This window comes from Grus americana, chromosome 19 (assembly GCF_028858705.1).
Source record: "Grus americana isolate bGruAme1 chromosome 19, bGruAme1.mat, whole genome shotgun sequence".
In the NCBI taxonomy this organism is placed as follows: Eukaryota; Metazoa; Chordata; class Aves; order Gruiformes; family Gruidae; genus Grus; species Grus americana.
In genome coordinates this window covers 10,032,501-10,047,687 of record NC_072870.1, presented here as the reverse complement: position 1 = coordinate 10,047,687, position 15,187 = coordinate 10,032,501, and the positions used below count along the sequence as shown (strand labels likewise).

Here is a 15,187-nt window from a genome sequence, read left to right as displayed (position 1 = left end):
CATGTTTACTAACCGTTGCCATATACTTAAAAGGATATCCTGATTTTCCGCTGCACATAGGGTAAGTGCTGTCTTACACAAATACTTACTGAAAGCTACCATAATGATGACTTTTTTTTCCTCTTACCACTCAAATCTGAAGTCACGGCATTGCGGTAAGATATGGACACAATATTTACATTAAGTTTAACATGAGCTATAGAATGCTAAAAATTGCCTAAACTAAAAAGCAGAACATTTGCAAATACTAACGCTGAAATGCTTTTATTAATGAATGCCTAAAACATAGAATATTACAGTTCCATCTCATTTATAAAATAGCTTTCATTGAAATGTAATCATAAATGTAATTGATTTCTGTGAACAGTCAAGACAACGGGATAGTTTATCTAATGTTTGTGTAATAGGCACATTTTCACTACTCTGTTCTAAAAGACTGTGTAAATTTAATACTACAGTGGTTATGTTAATATCAACATAGTAATATATGTACTCTAAAGTTTTCTTCTTTTTTTTTTCTCAGTGGTGGGGTATAGTCTGTATAAAGAAACAAGGACAGCAGAGCTTTATATTCTAGTACAGCTGTATAGTGTCTGAAGGGTCCACACAGCAGGATTTTGTCAAATAAAATCTCTCACAAGTAGAATTATTAAACACACAGCATTAGTCAAACAGTCAAGTCAGAGAGGATTTTAATCTTTAGCGATTTGAAAATCCCTGGAGACTGCTGATTGGATTGAGGTTAGACTGTAAAAAGAGACTGTAACACATACAGAAACAGGTTTCTGAAGGTTGTTGTAAAGAGAGTTAAAATAAAAGCTCCTGTTCCAGACTCTGTTTGCTATTGATATAAATTCTGAGTCCCAAGATATTGCATTGTTTGCCAAATTAATTTATTTGGGTATTGCAGGATATTTCTTAGATGTGTTTATAACTGAGTTCAATAATAACTACATTTACTTTGGAAATTGAGGATTGTCGTTATAAATTCCATTTTCAAATATTTAAAACTTGTTAAATTAATTCCCGTTGAGATTAGACAAACATCTGATGCTGGATATTTAAAGGGAATTTTATTTGTTTTACTACATGACAAAGTAATTTTGAAAATAACTGTTTGATACGTAAGAAAACATAAATGTGTCAGTTATGATTTTTTGGACTAGTTCATCTGTGCCTCTTACCCCTAAAAGGTTACAAGCTTCAGTCATGGGAGCGCTTCTGTCCGTGTATCTGACACTTCAGATTCAGGGTGATTAATGGCGTAGCTGCTCTTTGCTATCAGCCTGACTGCACCAGCTGATCCAGATATCTCTATCTGTGTTACCAGGGTGGGGTTATTTCCCCTCTTGTATATGAACAGAGCAGTGCCGTTACCTATAGCAGGGATGTGTAATAATTCTGAAATATAACCATTCCGTAACCATAACGTGTTCTAAAATTGTAGTATTCCATCTACAATAGAAACAATGAACCGTGTAGGACTGTCCCTCTTCTATCCTAAACAACCTTTCCTGAAGTGTGGATGAGGCCTTAATAAGAAATGGCTCATGTGAATGTGATGAAGCTCTGTTGGTAATGCCTTTAACATGTGTGTCCATATTAAAATTGCCAAAGTCAATTGTATACATTGTTATGACACTGAAAATATATTTACTGTACAGTGGTGACTCAGTTTTGTTATAACACCTCATAAGTTTCTTATAAACAATACATGGATTTTGTTAGGGACATGCTGATAGCAGTATTTTATTTAACTTTGCTGCCAGACAGTTTGGGTTTGAATTGATTTTTGATTCAGGGACTTTACCAGCTATTTGCAGTTTTCGTATTGGCCGATCCTCGTCCTTTCCCATGCAGAAATTATTGGTCTGAATTTAGGGTAGATATGCCAGATTATATGTGAAGGTATAAGGGTGTGAATTCTGCTACAGCGTAAAGGAGACACAAGGAAAAAACACACACTGTTTTTTGAGATCTTGTGCTGTTCTTGTAACAGAGCCCAGTGAAGGGAAGAAGAGTATTTTATGCTTACCTTCCTTTCTTCCCACCTTTGAGATGTGCAGAAAATTACATTAAGCTCAGCTCTGGATCTAAAGATTTTATTTTAAATGCTGTTCATGTACAACATTGCATTTTTTGTGTTACAGTCCACTACTGTAAGTATTCTCATTTCCTGCTATTACCGAGGCGTGCCCTAAATGGCTTACATACTTCGTGGAAAACAAATTTATTGGAAAATACGTTTTTAGGTTTGAAGGATTTTTTTTTTAAGTAGGTCATAAATTTTTACTACCTAAGCTGAACTAGGAAGTGATTCTTCAGTTATGACCTATGCATTCGAGACTGTTGCACTTTATGAAGATGCTTATCTGGCTGTTTGATTGCCTGTTGCTTAGAGATACAACTAGCGTGGCGCCTCCTCTTATCTAACTCCATCACTTGTTCTTCCTATCAAAAGATTTCAAGTACATGTTTATCATCTTCCATTATTCTTCTGCCGTTCTTGGTAGCTTCCTTCCTTCTCCCCCGTTGGTGTTGCGTTTAATAAGACATTTGTGTAATCTTTCTATCATGATTTTCACGTCTGTAAAACTATGTCATACTAATGACAATATTTTCTTACAAGATCATTTGCAAAAATCTTCATTTAAAAAGTAAAAAACTAATATATGAAAATCAATCATGAAAATTTGCGATAGTATTTTCAAGGTGGATGGCATCATCTGTAAAGATTACTTGGATACATTTAAAAAATGCATATTTTGATATGGTTATCTCAGCTTGATTTAGAATTCTGCTGTAAGGTTCTTCTGTGTTTTTTGTTGCTTTTTTAAAAATTGAATCTTTAAGAAAAGTTTGCAAAAATGTAGTTACCTAAAGCTACTGGACATTTGTCCCTCCATGCACACATTTTAGTTATATGCATCAGAGAGAGAATATACCCTGAAGGATTAAATGCACTGCAATTCCAGATGCTATTCCAGATTGGCAGTTAGAGATGTTAAAGGCACAACCCTGAGTTTAAAGCTGTATAAAACAGGAAGCCTTTCATAATAATACAGCAGAAGAACCGCTACTGTACACACAGTAAATACACACTCTGTGTAGCAAGCAGGCTTGTGTACTCGCGTGTCTGTGTGTCCATTCTTCCAAAGGAGTACTGAGGCTGGTTGCATTGGGCTTAACAAAGATGGGGTAGCTCTTAGTAAGTCGGGGTACATTTGAGCCTTTATTAGGCACCAGAGAAGGAAGAGAAACCTTACAAGTGCCCTGTCTGCAGGAGGTGCTGCAGCTGAAGGTCGTGCTCTTGACACAACCAAACCAACCAAGCCTGAGACAGAAATCGCTAGTGTGACAAAAAAAATAGTTCTTGCAGAATGAGCTGGCTCTATTTCAGAAGACCACCCTACAGGCATGACTTGAAAACTCTACATTACCTGTATACATTGAATGGTGTTCCTTTCTTTGATGTGACTAGCTTTAGATCGGGTTTTTGGCTGGCTGAGGATATCTACAGAATGATGAAGACTAATATAGAAAATCTGAGCATAGATGAGATGTGTAACTGAATATTTCCAGGCACCTTTCTGAATTTTTATACTGTAACCTGTGGATGAATGCTGCATGTCATATATGTTACATACCTGAAAATCAAACTTGATAGAACTTTACTACTAATAAAACGTGCAGAAATTAAAGGGTGTAGGAAGGTTAGGATATTTGTATGGAACAACAGCTCTGAACTTTCAGAAATAGAAAACCTCTAGAGAGAGGATTTTGCAGCAGTTCCTGATCACAGTAAATTTGCTTGCACAGCTGCATTGAGTCTGTAAGGGCAAGTGTTTCCCTTAAACTGGAACAAATGTGTTGAAGGGCTCAGGTACTCAGGTATGCTCAGTCATAGCTGTTAATTCAGTCCTGCTCAGTTAAAAAAGTGTGTGCATCTCTGTGTGTTTATGAAAAGCCTTGTTTATTCCCTCATACAAAGAGGTTTTGACTCTTATCCATCAGTCAGGGAATGATTTTGTTGCATTGTCAGCGGAGTAGGAAAGTGTTGACAAAGAAGTTGTCTGATCTCCATTTTGCATCAGCCTTTTCCTTTCCTACTTGGAGGAGATGTCCATTTCTTTCTTCCTTAGGACAAATACAGAAGTTAGAGGGGGAAGGATTTTAGTGAATAAGATTAAACTGTAAAAGAAAAAGATCATGAGCATTTTTTCCTCTTCAGTAGTGTGTGGGGTGGGGGGAACCTTTATGTTCTTTTCTGAAACCTAGCATGTGCTGTGCTTCTTAGGGATGCAGGCATCATTTTTTAATGAAGATTGTTTATTACTGTTGTGTGAAATTCTGACAATACTAAGCTCTCTTCTGGTTACTTCAATCAATGCCTACTTACAATTGGCTTGTAATTTAGTACTTCCCTTTCTTTTGTGTGCAACTGGCTGGTCGTGGACAGATAGCTTGTTGCCCGCAGAGGGTTTAATGAACAAAAGAACTGACCCGGGTTTTGTGGGGGAGGGAGGCTGTCTCCCCTCTGCCTGTAAAGGATCTTTTATTGTTCATCACCACACCTGTGAGATAGGGAACATGGGACAAACTTTTACTGTCCAGCAATGCTCTTGCTTGGAATTTAATAAACACTTCTGCTGTCACACCTTAAACCATCTGAGCTCTTTTCTGTTGTATGCGCGATCAAATATTTATTCCCAAATGCTGTACGCCAGAAAGTGCTGCCTTGGAGTAGCGGAGATCAGTTATTCAGGTAGTAAAGATGTGTGAATGCAGCTGGCAGATGAAGTCACCAACATTATGAATTCCCAGGCTGTCCTTATTGCCACAGGCAAGAACTGACAGGCCGAGCGGTCGCTGGTTTCCCGTTACGGGTGCTGGTAGGGCCTGGGGAGCCCCGGCGTCACGGATACTTGAGCTGCCCTGCTTGAGTGGAGCCAGCCAGCGCTGGAGGGTCCTTATTGCAGAGAGATGTAATCAATATGGTCTGGAGTCCTTGACCCGAACCTGTAATTACCTGGATGGTATAAAGGTAGTTTGTTGTTGAAGATAGAGATTGCACTCAGATCCTCCGAGTATAATGCTGAGCTTTGAAGCCAAGGAAGAGATTTGGCCCTTGGTCTATTCTTCGCAGCAATTGAGAGGTTTTAATAATGGTCATATAACAAGCTGTTCTTAGAGGGCATCACCTGCTTAATAACAGCAAAACCTCATACCCAGCACTGCTTGGTTTGTGCTTCTGCGTTATGTCAGCTTAAATTTAAATGAGTTTAAGTTCTGGTTCTTTCCTGGAATAACTTCTGAGCCAATTCTGTTAATATCATATCTATTTAAAACACTCATTACGTTACCTATTTGAAAAGCATTTTATGTATTATTCCTAGATTAGTGGTAGTGTGTGGGATATACTCAGGGGTTTTTTGTTTTCTTGGTGCAATAGCACCCACTTGCATGCACTCAGGCTCTCTCCATCCTGTTCGTCTGTCTTGCTGAATGTGTGTGTGTGCGTGAGCTGCATAATACAAAATTCTCGTACTTAGAATTTTTTCAACTTGATTTATTTCATCTAATTTGAGAAAATGTTATCTGATGATTTTTGAAGAGAGCCTTAAGACAGAACTGACTTCAGCAGGCTCCAGGATGCCAATGCAGTATACATGATTACATCTAGAAGCAGCTATGCCCTATAGACTATGGAGATGTGAAGAGAAATTAAAATGACCTGACACTACTGGCTGGGCACTTGCTGTTGGATCATTGCCTGGCTTGGGAAAAGACTGAGCTGCAGGGATACATGGAATAGCATTAATGTCTTGAAACACTGGTGGGTGTTTTCTGCAGGCAGGAGAAGTATACTGGAGAGGACAAGCATGGGAACAGTGACTGAATGGCAGCAGAGTCCCTCTATACTGATTAATTTTTGCCTCCCTGTGATGATTGTGGGTAGGTTAGTCTTTCAGTTCTGGAGAAGGGAACTCACTGTGCAGCATAACGTAGTGATGTGGGGTAGCTGTTACCCTGCTAGTGACAGAGGAGGCTGTTAACTCCTTATCCCACTTTGCCTTTGGTTCAGCTGAGGAGGATCATAGTAATTGAAGCAATTCACCTCTTGTACAGTGGTTGTGCTTTGACACCTAAGTGTTCATGGACTTAAAAAAAAAAAGTGTGACATGCAAATTAGTTTCACAGACGCAAGTGAAAATCAAAAATCAGCAATTTCTAGACACTGCTGTGTCAGGTGAAATTTGACTTCAAGCAACTTAAATTACTCAAGGTGCTGAATCCTCCAAAGGCTGATCACCTTGTTCGTCTTGCTAATACAGGTTTTTATAGTTCCTAGTGGACTTTGGCAAACAATAAACCCAGCAATTTCCATGTTGGAGTCATAGCTAGATGAAAGCATAACTGTGACCTAACCAATGTAATAACCAAATACAAGGTAATGGGATTTTTCTTCATGTATGAAGATAAGTTGCAGTGAGGCCTCTGGGGGCCACATTAATGGTCATCGGTGCCATCCGCTGTTGCTCAAAGACAGTTGTTCTCATGTCACACAACCCGCTTGATGCGTGTACCAGTGGTCCATTAATGCAGACAGTGGAGCATCTTAGTGCTTAAGTGTTACATACGAACTTTCAGTTGGGGAAGCCACCTTCAGTTCATATAATGGTTTGTCAGCTGAAAAATAGCAGTGTGCTAGAGCATGGTCTGGTCTACGCATATAAACACTTTCTGTTTGGTTATGGGGGGGGGGAATCCAAAATGCACAATAGGAGCTTTGTGTATCAGTAGCTAACGCAAACTCATTCTCAATATAAGATTGTCATGTGCACCCCTTAATTGTCTTTCATTAGCAGTTGTTGCTCATGTTCTGCGTAGGTGGCTTTAAAGTTCTGAATAAGTGGAAAGTGTTGATTCTAATCATATCTGACACCACAATCTTCTGTGGAACAACACATGAGCTGAGATTCCCGATGGGCTCCTGTAGGATACAATATTTATTATAGCTTGAGATCTAAGAGCTCCTAGCTACTGTTAAACTTACAAGAGATCCAGAAACCTCAGTGTCTGTACTTGTGTTTTTATAGATTGCACAGAAATAACACACCGTACACTATTTGCAAAGAAGCATGTTCATTGACATTTCTGCTCTTTTTATTCAGTGCTTAAAGGAATCGTTTTAAAAATCTTGATTTTTTTTTTATAAGTTTGTAATATATTCTAAGCTCATCTATTAATCTAGACTGTTTGAAATGTTCTTAAAATGGTATTAGATGTACAAGTTAGAAGAAGAGTATTTGAACATCCATCTGCAAATGAATTTTAGTCAGTATTGTTTCAGGGAAGGCTTTCATTTAGAACCAGTTTTCCGGTTTGTAATAGAGACACTCTAATGAGTTCACTAAATTAGACTATCCTTCAAAGTATTTGCTCACTGTTTTCTATGTTTGGTTTGAAAAACCTCTGAATATGCTTCGTTATTTCTTGTTTCAAGTATGTCTCCTCCACTTTGGACTGTAGCGTCCATCAAATGCTAGGTTTCTAATCATCAGGATTGCTTGCTGGTTCTGGTCCCCTTGAGATGCTGCAACTTGTCCTCCTCTGCTTTCAGAAACTATTCCAGAGCATCAGCCCTTGTCCTCAGGGCTCTGCAGACTCTTGCTTTTGTGTTTCAGCTTCCTCCTGCCTGTAAAATACCCACAGAGGCTTGATGGCCATGTCCCTAGAGCACAGCAACTACCTGAATACTGTAGGTTGTGATGGCCTCTTTAGAGCAATTAAATCTGTAGGTGTAAAACTGAGCACAAAGCAGTCTCCAAGAATGTTTTTTGGGTTTGGTTTTTCTAGGACAGTTGGAAGTGGTGCGGCAGCTGCTAAGCAATGTCTCCTGGTTTCATAGTAAATCCCAATTTTTTTTATTCCTCTCTTCATTAGATGGTAAAAATAGCTTTTAAAAATAAGTATGGTGGCTTGTTTGTAACTTTTGCTTTTTTCCAAGTAGTGAGATAATAGCGCTGCATTTTAAATCAAAACACTCTGCACAAAAGGGAAGGAGAAGCTGAGGAAGGAGCTGATAAGCTGCTGGTTACTGCACAGCTATGCAGTGTGCAAGTTGGCCACCAGTGTCATACCAGAAATTACTTTCAATATGAATTGCTAATTTTCTTCTCATTATTTCCTTGTACTACAGATAATATATTGTTTTGTGGATAATACTTTACTGTGAAATTAGACATTAAACCTGTGGCAACTTCCAGAGCCACAAAAACTTGTTCTTTTGTAAATATTAAGAAGCATCAAACACTTCATTATTACAGAGTTCATCTGGTCCAACCCACTGCTCCTGGTGGAAAGTCTCTACACAGACCATATCTGGATCTGTACTGAAATAGCTTTAAACAACAGCATCATTCCTCACATGTGGGGTTTTTAAATGTAATTTCAGCATGTGCACCCATTTTCACCATTGTTAATACAAAATCAGTAGGTTTTAGCTATTGTTTATTAGAGTGTAATATGGATGAGTGAGCAGAAGTGTGAGTTTAGGTGGATACCATGTAAAACCGAGCTATTTGCCATGGTAGAATAACCAGGCACTTGATCTGTTTTCAGGTGGAGTTTAATACTTTGAGGGTGTTATAGTCACAGCCTCCTCGCCCTGTCTTCTCCTTGCTGAAGTAAGGATGTTCTCTGCTGGAAATAAATATTTATATCTGAGTTGAAATATAGTCTGTTGGTAGTTACTTGTATATATTTTATTGCCTCAATGACGTAAGGGGTAAAAAAACAGATGGAAAATATTTTGTTTTTCTTAATTATCCAATGCTGTGAAATACCCATCGGCCTGCAGTCGTCTTGGGTCCTCCCCCTGCCTTGGACTCCGTCCCTGCCGTGATCCCAGCCAGTTTTTAATAGCGCTTTATCTCCCACTTGCGTGGCTTTTAACTTTCACTTTTTATTAGCACCAAAGCTAAACTGGGTGCTGGTTAGCGCTCTAGCTATGGGTGGAGTGCTACAAAAAGCTGAAGCTGGTATCAGAGAGCAGCCGGGAAGGGGAGCGCAGGCTGAAAGGGAGCCCCTGTTTGTCACCATCCTCCTCCTCGGCCAGTTCTCGTGTTGGGAGTACGGAGTTACTGGCAGTGCCTCCGGTCTTGGGGGTCTGCAAATTGGAGATCTCTTACAGTCTTGACCGCTGCTGGGGACAGCCTGCCTGGGGCTCACCGCCTTCCAAAGGGAACGCAGAGAAGGAGCAGTAAAGCCAAGTACTTTGGGTATATAAACCTTCTGGTGCTATTCCCCTTGTAAAGGTGAAAACAAGCAGGTCACAGTCAGTAAATGACAGAAAGCAGACTTGGGATTATTCACATCATTAGCACAGGATTTCTCCAGATAAGAGAAGTGGTATATGAGCCTCTATGGCCCTGAGGCTGTCTTTGCTTTACTGCGCGGGGCGTGGTCCTTTACAATGGAGCAGGAACAGGGAAAAGAAAAAGGTGGTAATATGACTAACATATGGTTTTTGCTGGAGTTTGGCCACAGATTTAAGGCCTCAGAGTGGATTCCTGGGGCCTTCGTATGCTATCCCAAAACCAACACGAAAGCCTTTCCAAATATATTTTATAAGCTCTGTGATTGTAATAGTCCTATCAAAAATCCCATGTCCCCAGGTCAAGTGGGGTGCAGGCCCTCCTCTTCTGAAATCCCAGGCTTGCCAAGTCTCTCCTGCCTGATACTTCCCTCCAGCAACAGCGGGCAACCATTTGTGCCTCTCGTGCTGGGTGTGCTGTGTAGAATACCTATCGGGGCGTCCAGCACAGCTGCTTTCCCTTGAGCTCACATCTGCTCAGAGAGAGTGGGACCTACACACACTCGCTTGCCTGGGCTTTTGTCCCAGATGCAGCTGGCCCTGGCCGTGTACAGCCCACCTGTATTTCTGGATAATTCATAGAATTTGCAAGGCTTTGGCACAGAGGCCAAACGCTTGCTCCTGAGTATCTGGTTGGGTTTGAGAATTGTTTTTGGTAACTGGCTCTGTCATCGTCTTTTGCATTACTTTTCCTTTGCTCCTAGTTATGGTGCCATTAATGTGAGAAATGCAGTACAGGAACTGGAAACTCTGTAATTCGTAGCCTTTTTTAATGTTAGGAGCCTACAGAAAGTTCTGACCGTACCACTCCAGGAAAGGAGGCCTCTGGAAATATAGTCCATACTTATTTTTGCCTGCATAGAAAAAAGTGGTAGAAGCCACCGTTGTTGTAAGGATCTTGCTAGGTCTTTGCTACCAGGACAATTTTCATTAACTGAATTTGCATTAATTGTAAAGTAACTCTTCAGACTTTCACCTATATCGTTTACAGCAAGAATGCTGAGCAAATCACTGTGTGCTATACTGTTTGACCATCACTTAAAATATAGTTTAAAAGCAAGCATAACATTCTCTAAACTTATTTGTGATTGAATGTCAAATTTAGTAATTGACCATAGATCACCTACAAAGTTGTCTGTGTTGCTAGTGGATTTTTTAACAAACAGAAAGTTGGCATGAAAGAATTTGGAGAAGAAAAGAAATACACTTGTGTCAATCTTTTGGTTTTGGTGTTCCTATCTAAGCTTTAAAAAACCCCACCAAAACAACAGCAACAAACAGTATACAGTGAAACACTACATGGAAGTACATTTTACCACTGAAGTTAGATAAAAAATTCACTATATCATAAGCGAACCATTTCCCCCTTGATTTGTGTCCAAAATATGAGGAAAAACCTTGCAGATGCATTATGCATTTTACAAAAGAACATATGCATGCATTTAAATCATTTACATTTCATCTTTGCTTTCTCTTATTTTTAACCCATATTATAGTGAATGACAGCATGTTTGGAAAACCGAGGTTGAAAGCAAAGTTTAAACTTTCATGGACAATAAGCTAAACTGCAAGCAGCGCTTCACTATTTCATGATTTTATTTCAAAGTTTTGCTGATGCCTTTTCATTTCTCTCCAATGAAACATGTGACTGAAACTTTGGGAATCTGGCTTGCAAAAAAAATTATACTGTGGTCGGTTTGTGGTAGTCTTACAGTGCCTGCGAAGAAAGAGAATCCATCCTTACTGAAGCAGGTTCTCAGGAGAACGTGCAACCATGTGCTTAAAGACGCTCTGGCTCAGGAAGACTATTAATTGTTGATTGTTAGGCAGTATCAAATATTCCTCATGCTATAAAATCCTTTCCAATGGGAGGTGAGGAGGGGAGAACAGAGGAACACTAGCTCTCTCTGATGTAATACCCTGACATGACTACCCTGCTGTTTGTTAAATCAGCAACTTTTAAGTCATCCGCTTATATAGCGGGTAGCTGAAAAAAGAATTTGAATCGTGGGTATGATGTTTTGTTTAATGTCATCAGCAGGCACCGTTTCCCCATTGCTACGAGTGGACAAATAAAACTCAGCTTTATTGGCCTAGTTATAGCCTTTTAATAACACTTCAGTGAAAGATTGTGCATGCCATGAAGTGCTGAACGCGTGCTCTAAAGTGCTGTAATGTGACTAAAGTACAGCGATATGTCGGGGGTAGCAGTCTGTAACGCAGGTGAGGGTGTGCACACAGTCTGCTCCCTTTTACGGGGGGAGCTGGGCTGTCGAGGGTAGCGGAAGAGCTGCAGCACCGTACCGACGTTCCTGGACGATGCTTGGGAGCGGGGTTTGTCGCCTTCCCCTCGGCCCTGGCTGTGCCACCCGTGGGCTGGCTCCCCGCAGAGCTGCCCACCGGTCTCGGTGCGGCACTCTCCCACCATAGCGGTGACAAGACCGTGGTGCCAAGACCCAAGCTAGCTCTGCACGGAGCCAGCTACAGTTTATTAGCTTAGGCTCCGTGCCACGCAGAGGCAGATAAACTGCTTGCAGGCACCGGCTGGCCTGTGATCAGGGTAGCTGAGCTTGGGCCCGTTTCTGCATGGGACTTCTGGGGTTGTTAGTGAGAGTTCGGCACACGTAGAGGTCACAGGATTTGTTTGTAAATGTGGATTTGAAAGTTAGGTACTTAGATGTGCCTCTTGGATTCAGAGCTCAAAATACAGAGTAGCTTTCATCCCTAACAGCTTGCGGAAATCTTTCCTCGTTGTCTTCACCTCCCAGAATCTCTGTCAGAGTTAAACCCAGAGTTCTTCATTTATTTTGCTAGTAGAGATTGACTTACAATTGAGGATATCACGTGGAGGACCTGTAACTTATTTGTATAGCCATCGTTCCATGTTTAAAACGGAGACAAGAAACTAATGAGGTTACAAAAATATAGCTGATCCTGAAGCAAATAGAGTTGGAGAACATATGCTTTGGTTTTACATTTCTGCCTCTAAAAGGTGACATGTCCCGTGTTTGTCATTTAATTTAACATTCTATATATTTTTAAACGGCTGTATGATGTGAAATCTCCAGATGCCATGCTTTATGCTAAATGAGGTTGACAGTTCAGTGATGTGGAAGGCCATTATCTCACCTTTGTGCTTCTAAACTATAGCCACTTGCCTTTGCCTGTTCATAATGCATTTACCGCATTACAGTGTAGGAATTTTTAACACCTATTGAAAGCATTAATTAGGTATGCCATACTGATGAGCACTTTAAGATAAGTGAAAAGCAAGAACTGATGCCTTTCAAGTTTGTATTTCTCTCGTTGCTTGTACTGGGGATTCAGGAAGTGACTGATGAACTCCAGTAATAAATGCTGATAATGCTCTGTATTACGTACTGCTGTACTCTCAAATTTCCCAGTGAACACCAATTATCTGTATTAGTTAGCTGGTACTTAGCTGGTATTTTTAATATACCACTGGAAAGAGAGAGTAAGGTGGTCACGTGCTGGTGGTAGGTTGGCGAGATGTTCCTGAGATGATTGGTGTAACCAAGATAACCTGAATTTCCAAACCACGCTGTGGGAAGACCACTAGATTTTCACACATGCAGTAGAGTCATTTCCCTAAATGCTGTGGTCACTCGCATTATGATTAATGTATCCTAAAGGAATATGATCCAAAATAAGGGATTTAAAGATAGAATCATAGAATGGTAATAGAATCATAAAATAGTAGTATTGTAGAGGTTTTATCTTGAGGTTGATTTACTCTGGAATGTTACACCCATTTTTAAGTAGATTTGTTGATATGATGCATTCTCTCCTGATGTTTAGTCATTAGTGAAAGGGATTTGTGTATTTCCACAAACTTCTGTTAACATAAAAGCACCAGCACAGAGTCATAGCAGCCAAGAAGGCAAGTTTTAAAAAAAAAAAAAAAAGTTCCAAGAGGTTCCATCTTGATGTTTGGGGATCAATATAATCCCATTCCCATAAATTGAAATCCCTTTAAGAATGTACAAATTCCATATGTTTTGTCTTTTTAAAGGGAAATTGGTTCCATTTATTCAGCTTATCGTGGTGTAATTTCAGAGGATAAGGAGTACCCATAGAAACAAAAGTCCCCATATTCCCCAGCCGTGCTTGAGCAACGAAGCCCAGGCTGCCCCGACTGCTGCCCAGCCGTGCTGTCCCCAGCAGTCACCATGAGAGCCGATGCCACCCATGTGCTTCTGTCTGTGCCCCATGCCTGTGTGTGCCTGAAATGTAAGGCCAAGCAGGCAGGTTACAGCTCTTGCCTCCCCTTCTTCAGCTGGCGGCTCCGTTCCCAACCAAGACACGTGGTGTGTCTCGATAAACAGCTCTGGCTCCATCACAACCAACTGGTGCTATCTGTAAACCAATAGACCAAAATTCAGACTTTTGTATCCTATTAGCGTTGTCCTGAGTCAGCAGGTCTCCTATAGAATCATTTTTCTATAAACTTGGAAAATGGATAATCATTACTTGGACTGTTAAAGTTCAGTAATACAAGAATAAGTCATAAATATGTCACTTGTATCTTAAAAGCTAACCAGCTAGAAGCTCTCCCTCTTGTCTAATCTGGCCTCCAGTGCCTTTGATCACCATTTTCTCCTCTTTCTCAGCACCACAGCTAACTTCTTAGTTTTCCACATTTTCCTTTGCCGTTGTGACAGTGTTCTGCTGCGGATTACAGCTGTGCTTAGGCACCATAAGGTTTATATGATTAGTCAGCATTTGGTTTCCATATATAGCAAAAGTACGTCTGGAGAAAATATTCTTATACATATTTCCAGGCAACAGGATCAAAGAGCTCTCTAGGTTCTCAATTTTAATTTATCTCTTCTTGCTTGCTGTATAAGGAACATCAAAAAGAATCCGTGTTTGCGGGAGGGAAGGGAGCCTTTTGCTGTGTAGCTTTGGGAGCACCATTCATCCAGGCCAGCTTCAAATCCTGGCCTTTCTTCCTCCATAGCATTGCCGAGATGTGAACTTTGGTTTTCATGCCTACATGCTTCTATCCAGGCGTGACTTCCTTCTGTTCTTGAATCCTGTGACCTCTCCCATTCTTGTTTCCTTGATACTCAGCATTACCCCTCATCTCTGTCAGTCCCGATCGCAGCTGCTGAGCTCATCTCCCTCCTTTGTCACAGCAGTTCCCATAGTTCTCACTCCCTGTGTTGGCTCCTCTTCTGCTAGAACACGTGCAAGGTTCGTACGCTTCCATCTGAGCGTTTGAATGCTTGTTCCTATCTCACCTTTGTTTTTCTGGGTAATTCCCCCAACCTGTCTTCATACTCATCATACCTCTCGGTATTTGCTTCTACACAAGCAGCTCATCCTTCAGGACAGGACATTTTGGAAGCCCTTTGCCTGCCGTGATGCCTACCAGGAATGTGATAACTACCAGCGCTTCCAATGTCTGTGCAATGAGTTGTGTGTGTAGGTTTGTATTATCATCCGTGGTGCTGGTTTTACGTCAGTATTTCTGGCAGCTCAATTAGATCCTTTTTTCTGTATCTTTCATTAGATTCTTACAGCAACAATTTGTGAACTTTTATGTTTTCACAGTGCTCAGCAGCATGAGCACTGCTGGAGACAGCCATAGGTAATTGTCATTAGTCAGTAAGCACTATAATTGTACAAATCCATATAACTTTTTCCTCATATGAGGAAATTTTCAGAAATATTAGTAAGTGTAGTAAGCCAAGACATTTGAGACCTTTTGGCATCGCATTTTATAGAAAGGCCTTTTTTCAGCTGATAGAAGATCTGCATTAAAAAAAAAAAATAATTAGTTTG

General features: G+C 40.4%; 1 protein-coding gene across 13 annotated transcripts in view; it reads left to right on the top strand.

Annotated features, from left to right (window-relative positions):
• Positions 1-15,187, top strand: part of BCAS3 (BCAS3 microtubule associated cell migration factor) — a 366,627-nt gene that overhangs the window by 173,045 nt on the left and 178,395 nt on the right. The window lies entirely within an intron of this gene.